The 9,736-nt window shown below is 50.5% G+C and overlaps 1 long non-coding RNA gene across 2 annotated transcripts; it reads left to right on the forward strand.

Moving 5' to 3' along the window:
• The first annotated feature begins 4,229 nt into the window (after positions 1 to 4,229).
• Positions 4,230 to 6,275, forward strand: LOC114220498 (uncharacterized). 2 transcript variants are annotated; one of them, XR_003611566.2, is made up of 3 exons: positions 4,230 to 4,327; positions 4,901 to 5,027; positions 5,200 to 6,275. It is a non-coding gene; the product is annotated as an uncharacterized LOC114220498 (long non-coding RNA). The 2 variants fall into 2 exon arrangements; XR_003611567.2 differs by having other exon boundaries at positions 4,901 to 4,950.
• Positions 6,276 to 9,736: the final 3,461 nt, after the last annotated feature.

Consider the following 9,736-nt stretch of genomic DNA (forward strand, 5'->3'; position numbering starts at 1 on the left):
CACTTGTCCCACTAACCAGCATTGGCATGCAGTCTGGACCGGCTGCTTTCCTGGAACAAGTCCAATCCCCTCATTCTAGAGAGGAAGAAACTTGAGGCCGGGGAGTGTCACTTACAAAAAGTCGCAAGGTGAATTAGCGAAGTGTTGGGACTCGAGGTGTCTGGTCCTCGGGCTGGGAGAGCTCTGAGCCGGGACAGCTCAGAGAAGGCTTACTGCTGCCAGCCTCCATGGGCAACTCTCAGAGGCCGACAGGTGCCGGAGCCGAGCTCCTTCCCCTTCCTTCTCCAGTCTGGCCGGCTTCCGTCCCCAGCCCCTGTCTCTCGGGCCAGCAGGAAAGCCATCCTAGGGGCCAGCTGGAGTGGCACCCGGATGCAGGAGGCAGCCGTGACAGCCCCTGACTCATGCCCAGCGCAGTAGCGCCATGGCTCCCCTTCCTGGGCCGGGCAATAGCACCCTGCCGGATTGCATGGCACAGGCCGGAATTTAGAGCAATGAACCCTTTCTGCTCAGTCTTTGGCAACTTCGACCCAATGTCTTATTCGCTCTTCAGGGAATACGTGGAATACTCCCTAAGACAGCTAGGGAGTGATTGAAAGACCACCGACTGGGGGGACAGAGGACTTGTGTGATGCTCAGGAAAGACCTTGGAGCTTTGAGGGCCCTGATGGGGGATGAAACCACCCCCGCTCTATGGGGGCTGTGCTGTGTGGATCTGGATGGAGGAAAAGGGCAGGCAGACCCAGAAGGACAGGCTGGGCAAACCTCCGTCCCAACTGCTTGCGAGCTGAGTTCCAGCCAGCAGGCCCTCAGGGTCGGGTGCTGATGCCGATGCCCCATGGCCATCTTTGGAGAAGGAACGGAGGAACCGGATTCTGCCCAGGGAGCCGCCACCTCTGGCGATCACACAGGGGAAGATCAGACAAGAGCGTTTACTTTCCTCTTGGCCCTATCGGTGTGCTGGAGGTTCCACCCAGGAGGACAAGCAAACTGAGGGACTCAGAGCCTTTGCTGGTGGCATGACGGCGCCTGGGCCCCCGGTGATAGCCGGCTTATCCACACAGCCCGGGGCCTAGAGCCCATTTGGCAATTCCGCCCTGATCTTCCTGCCTCAGTCTGCAGCAGCCCCTTGCTGGTAACTCACAAGTGAAGTATGCGACGAGGTCATGTGGGTGATGTGTGGCCTAGATGTCCCCTGGTGGGCAGTGGGATGTCGAGGTATGCAAGGAAGACTGGAGGTAGACAAGTGGCCATTTTTTAAAAACTTTATTTATTTATTTTATTATATTATGTTGGTCACCATACAGTACATCATTAGTTTTTGACGTAGTGTTTCATGATTCATTGTTTTCGTATAACACCCAGTGCTCCATGCAGTACGTGCCCTCCTTAATACCCATCACGGGGCTAACCCATCCCCCCACGCCCCTCCCCTCTAGAACCCTGTTTGTTTCTCAGAGTCCATAGTCTCTCATGGTTCATCTCTCCCTCCGATTTCCCCCCCCCCCATTTTTCCCTTCCTTCTCCTAATGTCCTCCGTGCTATTCCTCATGTTCCACAAATAAGTGAAACCATATGATAATTGGCTTTCTCTGCTTGACTTATTTCACTCAGCATAAGCTCCTCCAGTCCCATCCATGCTGATGTAAAAGTTGGGTATTCGTCCTTTCTGATGGCTGAGTAATATTCCATTGTCTATATGGACCGCATCTTCCTTATCCATTCATCTGTTGAAGGGCATCTCGGCTCTTTCCACAGCTTGGCTGTTGCAGACATTGCTGCTATGAACATTGGGGTGCATATGGCCCTTCTTTTCACTACATCTGTGTCTTTGGGGTAAATACATCATCATTAGCCACCAGGGAAAAGTGGCCATTTATGGAATTTGGTTACCCTGGGCTTTTGCAAATTGTGCTTCCCTTGTTTGGAATGTTCTTCTCCCAGCCCTTTGCATGGCTGGCTCCTTCTCCCCATTTCAGCTGTCATCTCTACTATCCCCTCCTCAGTGAGGCCTTCCGTGGCCACTCCAGTCTCCCAGGCCCAGAGCCTGACTCATTCAAGGGGCCCCACAAATGCTGGATACATTCTCCCATGTGCTTTCCACGGACGCCCTACGAGGTCGAGATTGTCCCCAATTTACAAAGGGGGAAACTGAGGCTTGGAGGAGTCCAGTACTCCCTTGAGGAGATACGCCTAGTAGTGAGTAGTAGAGTCGTGATTTGAACCCAGGTCTGCCTGACTGCAAATTCCATGCTCTTGACTGCTCTTCTGTCAATTAGTGCTGGGCGTGGGGGTCAGGACACGATGCAGGGGAGTGACAGGAGGGGAGGAAGGGAGACGGAGGGCATAATTATTAGATATGTTAGAGACTCTTCTTTTCGGTGAACACTTCCTTTTTAGCGGGAGAGCAGGCAGGGAGGGGCAGAGAATCTCAAGCCGACTCCGCACTGAGCATGGAGCCCGAAGTGGGGCTCGATCTCACGACCCTGAGATCATGACCTGAGCCCAAATCAAGAGTCGGAAGCTTAACCGACTGAGCCCCCCAGGCGCCCTGGCATACTGATTATTTTAAACAGAAGTTACTTAAGAGACAGTCTGGCAAGAAGGGCACTTATACCCTCCTCTGTTCCCGTGAAAGCAGAAAATCAATCTCCCCTGTGAAAGGTACCCGCCCTGTACTAGGAGCTAAAGAGATCCTTATCACCAGAGATGGGAAATTTAGATCCAAGAAGACTGTGTAAATGACCCTTGTTACTTTTTACTAATTTACCCCAGCCCCAAATCTGTTTAGAATTCTTAATCGAAGCTCCCAAAGTTAAGTTTTCTTTGTCCTGTCAATTCCTCACAGATTTATTGACTCTTTGTCTAAAAAAGTAGAAAAACTCCCTGCCTTGGTCATTTCTTTGGATCTCGATTTCATTGTCTGGCCTCTGTGTGCATGTAATAAATCTTTCGGTTTTTATTTTCTCCTGTTGGTCTGTCTCATGTAAACTGAATTCTTAGTCCAGCTAGAAGACCTTGAGGGTGGAGAAGAACTTTTCCTTCCCTTCTGTTGCCTTGGGTGGAAAGTTAGGAAGGCTTCCTGGTAGAGGTGGCAACTGCCCTGAGTCTCAACAGGTGAGAGGATTTTGCTGAGGGGGCGTGGGGAGCAGAGAATGTCAGTCAAAGAGGGCAGCCTTGGCATCCCAGTGAGTCCAAGGGACGGTCAGTAGCCGGGCAAGGTGGAATTGCCAAGGTCATAGGCCCAAGGGACACATTATATTAGAATGGGCAGCAACAAGCAACAGCCCACTTAAAAATAATGTTTCTTTCTTGGACTTGCTGTGTGTCCATTACAGGTCATGTGGGGCTGTGACTGGAGAGGTTGCCCCTCGGGGACGCAGACCGACGGAGACTTCGCCATCCGCCAGCGCAGCCGGTTGCCGTGGTGGGGGTGGGGCCCGCGCGAGCTAGCACACTGGCCGTCACAGCCCTTGCCCGGAGTGCCACGCGCCACTACTGCTCGAATTTCACTGGTCTGAACGAGTCACAGGGCCACGCTGAACTTCAAGGGACCGTGGAAATGTAATCCAGCATGCGTTTAGAATGAAGACTAGAAAAATACGGGAGGACAGCCCTAACGATACACAAGGGATAACTCGGGAAAGGAGAGCGAAGACCAGGTCACGCCCACGGGTGGGCCTTGAATGCCACGTTCAAGAGTGTGGAACTCGTCCAGCGTGATGGGGAGCGCCGAGTAGGTGAGTGAGATGTCAGCCCGTGGAGAACGAAGGAGGCCGGCCCAGGAGAAGGTCGCAAGAGAAGAAGGGGGTTAAGAGGAAGGGAGAACGTAAGACAGAGCAGGGGGGCTGGGGAAATGGGTGGGGGAGTGTGTGCACAGGTCGTGGGAGAGGGGAGAGGGGAAGGGGCGACGGAGAAGAGGGAGAGGGCACAGACGTCCCGGGGGGCTGTTGACCCTGGAAAATCAAGACTTCCATGAAGTGGAAGGACCAGCCTCAAATCTAAAAGGTTTTCGCCAAAACGAGGGACTAGACTTATTTTCACAGTGGAACAGGACCAAGTTTCAACTGTGAGAAGACAGATTTAACTTGAATTTTGTAACACCTTCTGTTATCAACTTCTCCTTGTTCCTTGAACTATTTGCCAAGCACTTTGCACAGAAAGGAGCTTGTGTGTAATATGTGGAAATGTTAATTTCCTTCCTGTTCTCATAGCAGCAGGAGAGAAGGAATGGCAGCTTTGCCGTGGTGCAGAACCACCCTGCAGAAAACTCCTGCCCCAGCCCGGGTTTGGGGGGCGAAGTTACATGAGGGCGCCCGCAGGTGGGCAGGTGGGTACAGAAGCAGGTGCCAGGTTGGAAAGGAGGGGGAGGCTCTCTCTGGGGGACACAGGGGCTGGCGGCTTCCATGCAGGGCCAAGGCTGCTTCTCTTCCCACTCAGCTCTGCAGGGAGGGGCGGTGATCAGAGGTAGGTGGGTGCTGAGCACGTGGCCTTCAGAGGAGCTGGTGGGAACCCCGAGGGCTGGCCCTGGGAGGGGCACCTGTGTGATTTGCCCAGAGACAGAGAGCATTGGCATGTCACCATCCGTAGCTGGGGGGGAGCTCCGGCTGTATGGGTGACCCCCATGTTGTCTGGACCCCACCCCCATTTGTTCCTGACCCCACAACAGTCTGCAAATCTCACTGGATTCTGTGGCCAGGAAGGGAGGGAAGACGGCACTTGAGTTAGGGTAATGAAAGGATGCAACATTGCTTACAAAGGAGAGGGAGCAGAGCTGAAGAACGCAGCGCTGGAGGCCAGATGGACTCACTGTGTGAACTTGGATGAGTTATTTCCACTCTCTGTGCCTCCTGTTCACCATCTTTATTTTTTTTTTATTATTTATTTATTTATTTTTACATAGGCGCGAACTCCAGACCCTGAGATCAAGAGTCCCTTGCTCTACTGAGCCAGGTGCGCATCGCCACCTTTAAAGTGGGAACAATAACAGAGCCTCATGTGTTAATATGTGTAGGGTGCTTCGATTCTTGGTAGGTGCTATGTGAATATTACATAAAGTTGACCATGTATTCTGGACTTAGATTCATACCCGTTAGACTGCTGTATGTGGGAAGCCTGTCCGGGGTTTAGGGGTTGAGGGAGCTGTGTCTTAGTGCAATGTCATGACCGAGGGGCCATCTGGTTCCATCTCTGGCTTTACAGATGAGGACTCAAGGCCCAGAGAACAACTCGGCCAAGGTCACCTGGGACCAAGACCACTGAGTGACAAAACCGACTGGAGCTCCGAGGCCTGGTGAAGCCCACACCTGAGGCCCGAGTCGGCCTCTCCCTAGCTGTGTGATGTTAGCTCTGGGGGGCTGTCCAGCCTGGGATGAACAGGTTGCGTGGTGGGCCTCAAGCCTGAAGCTGCCTGACCTCCCCCTGGTGGGGTCTGCCTGGGGCCTGCGGCCTACAGGAGAGGCTGTCCTTCCATTCTGACACCAGCTGGCCCTCGGGCCTGGGAAACTGTGTTTGACTGGGGGCCTTATCATGGCCCATCCCAAGGCCGGTGTGGATGGAAGCATGGGGAAGCTGTGGTGGGACACCAAGGCTTAAAGTTCCTGGGGGCCCAAGCTGGAGACTGAGCCGGCCTGTCTTGCTGAGCGTTTCATCAGCAATCACACCATGCCCTCCCTCTTGCTCTTAAAAACCTGGTGTGTGCGTGCATGCGTGCGTGCGTGCGTGTATGAGAGAGTGGGTATGTGTATGAATGTGCGCACGCGCGTGTGTCTGTGTGACTGTGTGGGGGGTGTGGGGGGATTTAAATGCTGAGGTGATGCACACCCTTGTTCCAGCTGAGGGCTCCTCCCTAGGTCACCAGAATGGGCTCACTCTAGAGATTTAGAAGAGGCTCTATGCCTTGGTGGGATTCTTGAGCTGACACTGGTGAGAGCAGAGGGGGTACAAGACACGTCGGCATTATCTGAGGTTGCATTTTCCCTGGCTTTGGTGTGCTTTTGTTTCTAGCAGCACCTGTGACCTGTCTTTGGAGGATCTCCTACCATGGCCCAGTGGCCACAGGATGGCTCTCAGACAAGCTTGTGGCCGTGGGAGAGCCCAGCTCCCCTGCCTTGGGTTGGGCATTTTGGAGGCCAGACTTGCCTTCCAGGGTTCGCTGTGGGAGCAGGCTGGAGCTTCCGTCTGCAGGACTTGTGCAGAATCACACCCAGGCTTGGCTTGGTCCCATCCCGGTCCTGCTTCCCCTGCCCCTCACTGGCTTCTCTGAGAGCAACTTTGAAATAAATTTCTTTGACATGAAACCTCATGTTTTGGGCTATTTCTGGGGAGACTGACCTAAGAAGACCTAAGGTGGTCCTCTGCTTCTTTTTCAGGCAACTGACAGACCGAGACCTCGACCCGTTTAAGTTTCTCTCCTATATTTTCCTAGAGCACCCCGAAGTTTTCTCTGCCATGTGGCTTTGCCCATGCTTGATTTTCTGAAACCCCTGCTAGACCACAAGTTCTGGAGGGCAGGAATCTCACTTGACTCATTCCTAAGTCCATGGAAGGACACTTGGTTTCTAAAAGATTTTATTTATTTATTTGAGAAAGAGAGAGAGAGATAGAGAGAGAGCAAACTAGTGGGGAGAGGAACTGAGGGAGAGGGAGAGGAAGAGAGAATCTGAAGCAGACTCCATGTTCAGCATGGGTCTGATCTCTGATCAGGGCTTGATCTCACATCCAAGAGATCATGACCTGAGCCAAAACCCAGAGTTAGAAGCTTAACCAACTGAGCCACCCAGGCGCCCCAGGAAATATGGTTTTTATTCTCCACATTCTAATTGTCAAAACAAGGCTAACATGGGGCACCTGGCTGGCTCAGTCATTAAGCATCTGCCTTCAGCTCAGGTCATGATCCCAGGGTCCTGGGATCGAGCCCCGCATTGGGCTCCCTGCTCCGCGGGAAGCCTGCTTCTCCCTCTCCCACTCCCCCTGCTTGTGTTCCTGCTCTCACTCTCTCTCTCTGTCAAATTAAAAAAAAAATCTTAAAAAACAAAACAAAACAAGGCTAACACATGGGTTGGGTATTAGGTTATAGGCTCACCTTCTGTAACCAAAGCCTAAATAACCGAGGCTTAAATAAAATACAATTTCATTTCTCTCTCATGTAATACTCCAGGTGGCTCCCTTGTGATGGGGACCCAAATTCTTTCTTGCTGCTTTGATATCTTCAATGTGTGATATTGTCTCTTGGTCTAGTATGGCTGCTCCAGCTCCTGTCATTGCATCTGCATTCCAGCCAGTAGGAAGTAGGAAAGGGGAAGCACAATATACCCCATTTCTTAAAGGACATAGCCAAAAGTTGTAAATATTATTTCCACTCATATCTCATTGGCTCTAATGAAGTCACAGGAATACTTTTAGGTGAAAGAGAGGCTAGGAAATAGACTCTTTAGCTGGGTGGCCCTAGACTAGGGGTTTGCTTACTAAAGGAAGAAAGAGACAATTAACATCCCGTTATGCTCTCCTAGTTCAGGGCAGATAAGCTGTTACACTGCGAAGACACACAACCCCCAGATCTTAGTGGGTCAACACAACTAGGACTTACGGCTCACTGAATCTGACATGGCTTAGCAGGGGGCCCCACTCATCACAGTCACGCAGGGAGAAAAGCTGATGGATGTGCCCTCTTGATGCAAAGGAACGGGATGGGTGGCAAATTGGACTCTGGTTTGTGAAGGCTTCTACCTGCAAGTGACATATAGTAACCTCTGTGCACATTGCAGTGGCCAAAGTAAATTCCATAGTCGTGGCAAATCTGGGGCGGGGGCTGGAGGGGGGTAGGGAAGTGTGATCCAGCTAGAATATTTATGACAAGCAATAATGGTCTCCACCTTCATTCACGTGCCTGTACTTTACTTTCCTTTGCTTCTCCCCACCCAGCCCCTCAGCCTCTTTCAGCCAGTAGATTCAGATTTGGATGAGATTATATGAGAAGATATACACTAAGCTGTTAATAAGTAGGGAAACCCTGGGCAAAAAATGAAAAGAAAAAAAATCCAAAAGCTATACTTTAAGAAAGCATATATGTTTATAATAACAATTTTGCATTGATAGGAGAGAGAGAGAGAGAGAGTATGTGTGTGTGTGTGTGTGTGTGTGTGTGTGTGTGTGTGTGTGTGTGTGGTTTCTGTATAAATTTAATAAAATAATAAAAAAAAGAAATTTGTAAAATATAAACTCACTTACCAAACCAAGCAGATAATAATAAAGCAGTACCATATTAACCATAACCATATCAGGTTTGGACATGTTTGGATACACATTACAAAAAACCTAAAGTAATTGTAACAAGATAAAACTTGATTTTTTCCCCCTCCCGCTTAAACCGGTCTGGGCGTAGGCCATCCAGAGCTTGAATGGTTTCCACTTTCTAGGTCACCTCATGGTCCAATACAGCTGCAGAAGTTCCAGCCATTACATCTGAAATTGAAGCAGTAGTTAAGAAGGTGGGGAAGGCAAAAGGACTCACCTCCCAGCTGACTCAGCTCCTTTAAAGCAGCTTGAACTCATGACCCTGAGATCAAGCGTGGCTTACACAAGGTAGTTTATTTCCCTCTCCTGTGAAAGTCCAGAGGCAAGCATCCAGCAGTGTCACGATGCTCCATGGTGCCAGGGCTCAGGCTCCTTCTGTTTTGTTGTGCCTCCAGGTATGGCCTCCATTCCATGGTCAAATCACAGTTCAAGATGACTACTTTCCCTCCAAGCATCATGTGCCCATTTCACCTGCCAACACAGTACCAGTGAATGAAAGGATTGCTGCATATAAACTCAAGTTAATCCATCAGTAGTATTTTCTATTTTTTTTTTAAGAGAGAGAGAGTACATGCATGCGCACGTGAGTGAAGGGGGGAGGGGCAGAGGGAGAGGGGAGAGAATCCCAAGCTCAGCGTGGAGCGGGATGCTGGGCTCGATCTCAGAACCTGAGTCGAAATCAAGAGTCAGATCTTCAATTGTCTGAGCCACCCAGGCGCCCTGTGTATTCTAATTTTTTTAACCACCAAAGTAATATATGCACAAGATTAAAAATTATATAGCACAAAAGGTTTATGAGACAAAGTGAAGGTCATCTGCCCTGGTCTGCCTGACCCCTCAATAACAGTTTCACCCCAGTTTCGGACAGCTGCTGTCAACAGGAGCCACTCTGACGTTATGTTCAAAGTGAGATGTTTGCAAAAACCAACCATGATATCCCTCAAATAAGTCAGTAGCTGAGATTGCCTTCCTCATGATCCCTTCTGCGCTCTAGGGGTGATCACTGAGTGAAGTGTGATCATCTGGCCCAAGTGTGGTTGACCCATAAGCCACCTGGCAGCTGGGAGAGGGCAAGAAAGAGGAAGATCTGCCCAACAGGGGCAGTAGTGATCACCATAGCCAATCAGATCCATTCTCTCTAGAATTTGAAATAGAAATTTTGAGACTATCTGCTGAAAGGAATTTTGGTGTCACAAAGGAAAGAGCAGAGTCAAGTAAGGAGGATGAGGCCTTGAATATACTGCTGTGCCTGGTGCTACCACCCGCCTTGGACTTTACGGTTTGAGTTGGATTTCTGTCACTAGCAACGATGGTTTTAATTCAGCACCTAAGAAGATTGCGAGTTTTGGGTGGTACGGTTTCCTTGGTCTAAGAAGCTCTCCTCCTGGGACCCCACTTTTACAAAGCTGCTATCATGGACCCTGCTGAGAGGCAAAACAGGGAC

Source organism: Eumetopias jubatus, unplaced genomic scaffold (genome assembly GCF_037043125.1).
Source record: "Eumetopias jubatus isolate StellerSeaLion01/CBP00866 unplaced genomic scaffold, mEumJub1_p1.0 scaffold_13, whole genome shotgun sequence".
Classification (NCBI taxonomy): domain Eukaryota; kingdom Metazoa; phylum Chordata; class Mammalia; order Carnivora; family Otariidae; genus Eumetopias; species Eumetopias jubatus.